Source organism: Callionymus lyra, chromosome 4, assembly GCF_982586985.1.
Source record: "Callionymus lyra chromosome 4, fCalLyr1.hap1.1, whole genome shotgun sequence".
In the NCBI taxonomy this organism is placed as follows: Eukaryota; Metazoa; Chordata; class Actinopteri; order Syngnathiformes; family Callionymidae; genus Callionymus; species Callionymus lyra.
The window spans coordinates 30739402-30748577 of NC_141821.1; positions in this window are offsets into that span (position 1 = coordinate 30739402).

Below are 9176 nucleotides of genomic sequence, written 5' to 3' on the forward strand. Positions count from 1 at the left end.
AGTAGCTCTGCTACACTGAAAGTTATGCCATGATAAATGCATGTTTAGTGGTACTGTTTGCCGTGTATTTGTGTTTCTTCTGGTTTGATCTCTTTATTATTTTAACTGTATTCGTGTAAGTAGTGTGTCAGTTTAATAACAGGTGTGTAACTTTTACCGCATAAGTCATTCTGTTGTAATCCAGTCCTGTCTTGTACAGTTGTTACATTTTTGTTTCGTGATTTCCTTTTTCTATACACATTCTTTCCGAAATAAAAAAAACATTTTATAGTGTGTGTTGTAAACACAATATAGGATTTGTTTTTGTGGTGGAAATACAAAATATAATAACAAAATAAGATAACACTAAATAGGCAAGCAAAAACAGAACCGAGCTCAAATGTGTTAGAGCAAGATAACAATAGTCAATAACACATTTGTGGATTACTACTTTTCTCAGTATTACTCGGAGCACTATTTGTGTCCTCTAAAAATAGACGTCTTCAAACAGGAAGGAGAAAAAAACGCAATCCAAGCTAAAAGTGCAGTGTAGTCAAAACTCAAGAGGCGAGAAATGGAGCAAAACATTGCTCTTGAACTCCATGGTTATGTAAGTCTGCCGTTCCCAAGTGACACAAATTGGCACTCATTTGTATTGCTGACAGATGACCAGCTTGAAAGCTCCCCTCAAAGAAAATGAACGGCAGACGTGAGTAAAATATTCTCCTGTGATGTCATTTTAATTCTTTCCATCGGCACACAGATATGTTCAGTTCAGTTCAGTTTACTTTAAAAGGACAATGTGCAGTTACAGTAAAAAGATGGCTGCACCAGATTTAGCACAATGCTACTTATGTTCTTTTAGGTTGTTAAATAAAATCTTTAAAACCATAAGCAGTTATTCCCACTGATACACGTTTCTATAAAGCATTATATTAGAAAGCTGGATTTGGAGTAAACAAACAAGTAGAGATGAAGTTGGAATCAGGTAATTGGCAGAATATAAAATAATAATAATATCCAAAACAATCTCATGAACTAGATAAGATGTACCGTCCACTCAATGTGTGTTAAGTTACCTTGGTCTCAATTATTTTCTTTTTAACCCATCTTTCTTAGGTTAAGTTAGTTTAGTTAGTTAAAATGGACTATAAAAGTACATTTTTAGATCATGCTCCATATCAACAATGTGCATATTATGGTCAAGGTGCCATTTGTATCCCTTTGACAGCCAATGTCTGGCCTAGACATATAGTACGTATCGGGATGTTTGACTTCATATTTATTTATGTAAAATTATTCAAAATGTTGTTTTATACTCCATCCAGAAACATATTATCTGAGGTCAGGTCAGTATATCGAGGAGTTTCAAGGCAAACCAGCAGACATGGTATCTCCCATGTGCCCTGAACCTGACCCAAGGTTTCCTCCCAGTTGGAAATATAGTAGGGGTGTTAGAAAAAATGGATGTGGTGATATATACCAATATTCTATTCCAGTATACTGTAATGATATTCAACAGCAAAGTTTTTTCTTTTTTTTCTTTTCAGTTTTGGCTTACAAATTATATTTTATGTGTAACCATAGTTTTGTTATGTTGTGTAGTTAAATAACATACATTCACAGCGTTTGTTCATTTTTCTATAGCAATTGAACATCCTGCCACTAGAGGGCAGCAGTCATTCTGTCCTCAAAAGCTAGTTGAACATTGAAAACCTGCCAGATCCCGGCGATGACTGAGGACGAGAGGATACAGTCGACTCCAGTATCTTTTTAAGCTGATGTTTGTTCCAACACAAATGAAAGCAGTTACAACTTTGTCAAGAGTCATGTTTTCTGTAAATTCTGCAACGCCAGAGTCAAGTACTCTACAAAATGTAAAATATATCCTTGTTACTACAGTATTGAATATACCGCAGTTCATCGCAATATATCGTATCGTTGCCCCTGTAGCGTGAAACATAACGGATTCTTTACAAAACACACCCCTAATATATAGGCGTCCTAAGAGGTATCCTAAAAAGGTGCCTGACCTTGCTTCCCTCGCCTTTTAGCTTAGCTCTTTCTTACCATGACAGACATATACGGAGACCTCATTTATTAAACTCTCTCACCTCAACATGAAAACTGGTAATTTTGCAGCTATTGTGTTACATCAAATTCCACTCACTCACATTGTCAATCAAAACAAGAGCCACTATTCTGTTTGAGGGCAATTCAAAAGCCTGCTATTAAAATGATGAGATTTGCGCTCATCATAATTGAGCCAGAGGACTGAGCCAGGGGACGTCAAGCTCGTCCAATCACCCACAGCAGCGGCTGTTAATTCTTTCATATAAAAAATGTACGGCAGTCTCATGAGGATTGGACCAAGAACAGGTCGTGAGCAATCATCCTGAAGATGGAAATAAAGGGGTCATTTAACATGAAGCTGCAGCAAGATGTTGTTGAAAGGCAGTCATATTGTCAGGATTAGTATCTGGGTCCCTTGACACCCCACGATAGAACCTGCCTCAATGTGTACAAGATGCAAAAATGCAAAGACGCTCCTCCAGACTGACCTCAGTGACTTTAAAGTGAGACTGGATGGAGTCGGCTTAATTACTGCAGTTGACCTGATGACCCAATTTTCCAATGAACCCTAACGCCCAGGCCACACACCCACACACATGTGTTCCTACCATCCTCAGTCTTTTATCTGATGACAAGACCTTTAAATACTGAAGGGAATCATTCACACAAATATTGTCACAGTAAAGTGGTATTAACTTATGTTATTATGTCCCCCCCGCACAACTAAAGGGCAAAGAAACACATTCTTGTGTAGAGAAGAAAATAAATTACATTCATGCTTCTGTGAGTGTGTGTTTGTACCTTAATCCAAAGACAAGTATTCTAAAATAAAATGCCAAATACAGCACTTTCGCTCTCATTTTTTTCTTCCCAGTACTTTAAGAAGTCTCTCAGTAATTCAATCATATGAGTCTCTGACCCACCAATGGTGGTCATACGACACTATCAGGGTCACTCGGGTTATGTAATAAACTAATAATAAATAATAGAGATGAACTAAGTTACTTTTCACGGGACTGTTATAATAATTAATCATTATAGACAATATTGTCGCTTTAATATAACATTATTATCACCTCCAATTGGGGGATTTTTCCTTTTTCACTACAAATCATCTGACAGGAGAGTAAATTCAGTTTTTAGTTGTTTTCTTCTAAGGTAAATAAAGCTAAGTATAACTTGGGATCATGCAAGACAAGATCTAAAACGTATTGACAACTAAGTTGTTTTTAATAATATATTAATGCGTCTAAAAATAACTTAGAGTGAAATGAGAAAACTAATTAGTAATGTCACTCATCTGGCTGAGAGCGTTCATAATCAGCAAATGTGTCGGATGGTTCTTGACCCTGCTTTACATGTTGACTCAGTTAATCACTCTGCATAATGAAGTCAGCTGTTGACTTCCCAAATCTCTGAACGTCTCAGCTAAGTCTACATCATGTGCGGAATTGGAGTCAAATCTAACTATTAACAAGTGACTTGTCTGACTTGAATAAATTGCCTTACATTTAAATAGTCTAAATGAAATCCTTGATTTTTATGCACAATGTGCTTATTTTAGAATGAAAAAACAACACATACAGGAGTATCAGCAAAACACTTCTACTGCACCTTCTAGATGAAATAACGACACATCCAATCCCAAATTTCAGAAAGAAAACAGCTTATGTATGAACACTGACATCTCTAGGTTCTTGGGGAATCAAAAATTTACAATTTAAAGATAATACAGTAGTAACCATACTACTAAGCCCACTGTCAACACACATTAAAAAAAAATTGTGTTGGAAATTATCCATACAGCAAAGATGTTTAGTTACAATGACACCATCAGTAACACAGAATTAATTTACCACTTTTGTATTTACATTGAGAACCTTAATTGAGCACAGACCACCTGTAGAGTTACGAGCAGTGCAGTAAAGAGCATTAGTCTTAAAACTGCTGCAACTTTTTACAAAATAAACTGGCGCGCACAAAGTGTCGTTTTTGTCCTTCTAACTCTCGGCCTGCTTCCAGCATCCTGAACAGGCTCACTGGGATGTTCAGATTTGTGGTAATTCCTCCGTCTATACAACAGAAGAAGTTCAACTTAAGTTAAAAATCTTAAATCTACATTATGTAGGTTTCAAGTGTAACTAAAGTTTCCAATGTATTATTTATTGCATGCATATAAATAAAATTGTACATATGATGGGTGTAAGAAAATGTCCAAACAACATATTGTGATTTTCTTTTTTATTGTTTCTTGTTGATTTATTGTGTGGTTTATATTTGAATAAAGTGTTTCTTTAAAAAAAGATTTTCCCATTTAAAATTAACATGTAAATATTCACAGCGTTTGTTCATTTTTGTGTTGAAATTACATTTCCAGCTGCTAGATGGCATCAGTTGTTACGTCCTGTGCAGTTAAAGGAAGAGAGAAATCCTGGGAAATCCTACCAACGACTAAGGACAAGAGGATACAGTTGACTCCAGCAACTTTTAATCTTTGGACATATTTTCAAATCAAATCAAGCAGTTATGACTTTGTCAAGAGTCATACAGACAGTAAAGACACCAGAAATAAGTACTCAGGCAATAATACAAATACATCCTTGTTCCTACAAGAGTTTTTAGAAAATATTGATATGGCGATAAATCACTGTACTATTTTTCCATTATACTGTATCAATAACAGTGATGTATCAATTTTCTTTTTTCTCATTCAAATTTTTTTTGGCTTGCAAATCACATTTTATGTGTGACCATAGTTATTTTATGGTTTGACGTTCATCGGGTGTTTGTAAAATTAAAGAATTTGATTTTTTTTTTATTTACAAAACATGCAAAAAATCAAGCCTTGTTTATTTTTGTGTTGCAATTAAACTTCTAGCCTCTTGATGGCAGCAGTCATTCGACCATATGCAGCTAAAGCAACAGTGAAATACCGCAAGATCCTGGCCATGACCGTGGACGAGAGGATACAGTTGACTCCGGCAGCTTTTGAAGATGATGTTAAGACATAATTTGGTTTTAAAACAAATGAAAGCAGTTAGAATTGTGAATAGAGACATCTGGTCTTTTAATTCTGCAACACCAGAGACATTGGTACAATACTGCAAATACTGTATATCCTTGTCCCTACATTATCACATTATATCGTATCGTTGCCCCTGTACCATGATACATATCATATCCCCAGATTATTGTCAATAAAAGCCACATGGTGCCCACTTCTTGTCCACTCCAGTAAAGGTTAACAAGATAATTAAATAATGCTTGTTGTATAAGTCTGTACAAAGAAAAATGACTTTGGCGGCCTTTTAATTGATAATTCAACATAACTATTAAATTGGTGGAACAGACTTGGACTGCATGGACCAATGACTATTTCAAATGTAGCTTGTCTAACTAAGCAGCAGCAGCAGCCACATAACATCTTCCTCCACACACAAGCTGCTACTTTCACAACTCCACTTGAACACGTTGCTATCAAGTTCCAGCGAAGGACAAGTGCATGTGTTTGATGCTCTGAAGTCAGAGGAGATGAGGCAGAGCAGGCGCTGCAGTGTGCGTCACACACTCGGGCAGTAAAGAGGCTTTGGTTGGAGGGCGCAAGAGTGTGCGACACCAGAGCGTGGAGAAGAGATAAAGAGAGTGAAAGTTGTGTCTGTCCTTGAGGATTTCAGTGCTCCACTGTTACTGTCGCTTCAACGTGTTTACGCAGCTACGAGAGCAGCGTCTGGGTCTGTGATCGTCTGCAGAAAAAAAAAAGGCTAATGGAAGAATGGTTTGTTTTTCTGTGGCAGTGGAAAAGGGGAGGGGAGAGTTGCCACATGTGATTGGTCCAGTAGGCCCATTCCAGTGTAAGTGACATCACAACTTCGTGCCTGACCTACTTAAAGTCACCATGACGTCACATCTGTCTCTTTCATTCTGTCTCTTCCGCCTCAGACTCCATCTTATACAATCCCCGGTTTGTCATCCTGCCTCGTCTCAGCCCTTAATCATCTGCCTTTTCCCGCTTTTTCCTACATCACACAAATCTTCATTCAGTGTTTTTTTAAAGGAGCCAGAGATGAGAGACAGCAGCGGCCTCTTTTGCCAGGAGCTAAATTGATAAAGATTCATGCGATATTGATGCATATTTATAGGTGAGAGAGCAGCAGTGGCGCCAGATGACATGACAAGACCAGACAACAAGCTCACAACATATGGACAGAAAGCTGAGGGACCAGGGATCTGTCAAAATGTGCTTATCTGCAGCATTTCTAGTGTACATGGCAGTCTTAGGCAAGCACAAGACAATATGTTGGATATCTTGTATTACTTTCCTGTTTTGTTTGGTATATAAATTACCAAATGCGTCAAGTAAACTGTACAAAAAAATGCAGTTTTTGCCAATTTTGATGCAGTACGAAAAACATTTCTGAAAATCTTAATACAATGTTCAACTTTGTCTTTTGCTGACATTTCTGCCATTTTTTTTATTTGTTTTGATATCATGACAAGAAACTGTGGATAGTGACCCTATATGTGGCCAGTTTTTAAAAAGGTAAAACATTTGTTTTCTCATATGATGACACAGATCACAGGAACATATAAAAAAACCTAATTGACTCACTGTTTCTGGCCATCATTATAGCAAATCCCTGCTTGAGGTCTTTTGTAAACTTTTCTCCCTGGCTTCCAACTTTTTATTTTATCATTGATTTAAGCGGTTCTCATTTATTATTGGTAGTTTCTTTATACATTGTCAATTGATCTGTTCAAAATTTTTACTGTCATGACTCATAGTCATAGTAAAACTCTTTGACGTGCAGTTAATACAATAATTCTGACCCGCTCTAGTAGAAGAACTCACATTTCCCAGATCCTTAAAACTCTTCACTGGCTGCCAGTTTATTTCAGGATCAATTTTCATATCTATTCATGGTCAGACTCTTCCTTACATCAGTGATCTGATCCAGCCTTACACCCCAGCTCGGGCTCTGAGGTCTGTGGATCAGAATCTACTGATGGTTCCGCGCACACGGTTCAGGACCAGAGGAGAGAAAACCTTCAAGGCTGTTGCTCCTAAGCTTTGGAACGATCTTCCTCTCCCTCTGTGTTTGATGGAGTCTACTGACTCCTTCAAGAAACATCTTAAGACGTTTTTGTTTGTGCAGGCATTTCCCTGATTTTATGGGACTCATGTGTTTATCTTGATCTTTTAAAGTATATATTTTTACTGTGTATTGTTTTTGATTGTTAAAGTGCTTTGTGACCCTGGTCCAGAAAGGTGCTTTACAAATAACCTTTACTTACTTACTTACTTACTTACTACTATTTCAACAATGTTCTTCATGATGTAACTTTGCCTGCTTGACCCATCCAGAGAGATATTCAGTCCAGTTCCCTCACTTTGAAACCTTTAAAAAATCATGCCCTACATGAATGAGAACCTACACAGACATGGCTACTGAGAGACTTACCAGGATTAAAAACGAAAAATATCTAATTTTGTAAACAAACCTACATGCTGTAATTGGCAACTGAGCACATAGGAGTCAGGACATTTCAGATTGTTCTAACACCAGGTTGGAGGTGAAAACAATACTTTCAATCTTACTTATTACTACTAATTAGCTTTTAACCTGTTAAACCTCTTTTTTGGCTTCACATTGTTGTATTGCAGCTAGCTGTTTAAGTGATGTATCATTTTAAGAAACCCCAAGGTAGCTCACCATAACCACAGCTCAATACACCCAACCAGCAATTAAACTATAAAAAGTAAGTAACCATTAAAAACAGTCATTGGAAATGTGCTTGCATTCAATTCATTTATATTTCCCAAATAAAACATCTTATACTGTTTTCTAATAACGTGACCAAAGCATAGCAAGATAATTAACAGTCACACTATTAATTGCTATTAGATAAATCATTACAAGAAAGTTATCCTTCAGTAGAAATATTATCTTTGTGTACATATTTAAGGGAGAGGCTACTGCCTTCTTCACAATTACTCTCTTGACTTAATGCGAGTGATTTCCAACAGTGAAGTCGCTGATGTTCAACTGTGAGCGTCTAAGCCTGCGTACACATGTGCGGGGAAGCAGATGTATTGGCAGATTTTTGTGTTTGTGAACACAGGCAGATTATCCGAGAAGCGCAGGGATACTGAAGCCTGATAACAGCTGCGAGGTCGAATCTAATCTCAGACTACAGTTAGATCAGTCAACAAACGCTCTGGAGCGAGAGATGTGGGAGAAAAATAAGAACATGTTTTAATTATAGCCGCCCAAGGCACACAGGATACATGAAAAGCAAAATAATTGTCCTGAAAATGACAATAAAACTGGATATTACTCTCAGTATGGAAGGTGACCTGTAAAGGATCTTTAAATCAAAGTATTAGCAAAGATTAAAAAACAATGTAAGAAGCTAGATAAGGTGTGGAAATGGCTTGAAGCTAATTCCTGCTCTTCCTCTTGTATAAACCTCATTTATATTCTCCCCAGCTAGGAGGCTAGTCACAAGCCAGATCAAGCACAATACTATTAAATGATCTCACATTAACACAATTTTCTGTGACTTAGAGGGGTCGCGACCTGATAGACCGCGAGGACCGATTGTTCTTCTGACTTTGAAGAACATCTTGACCAGGTTTAGGGTTTGTGTTGATAGTTTAGGGACTCAGTATTGAAATATGAGGGAGTAAAATAGATCAAATGCATTCTTTGTATTTAAAACAAACAAGATCAGGACTAGTAGCTGATTCCTTTTTATTTTTTTGATATCGTTTAACTGTGTTTGGAGCCAACATTGTTAACGTTGACAGAGCATCAAGTAGAGAAAAGGGACTTGAGTGTAAATTGCTTCAAAACAGAAATAAATTGCTACTGTTGCGCTCTACGACTCACAGGGAATAAATCACGCCCAGGCTCTGCAGAGATTTGTTAGAAACTGGATGGTCCGGAAAGATGCCTTCATCTGTCTTCCTCGCACCTTCACCGCCTGCTCCTCCTCTCTACGACCTCCCCGTGACCTCCTCGTGCTCAGCTCTTTCTTTCCTCCTCCACGCTCATCACCTTTAAACCATGGCATCGCTTTGGCTCAGATGATTATCTCTTATCGCGGCTCTCAGTTCTACCTTA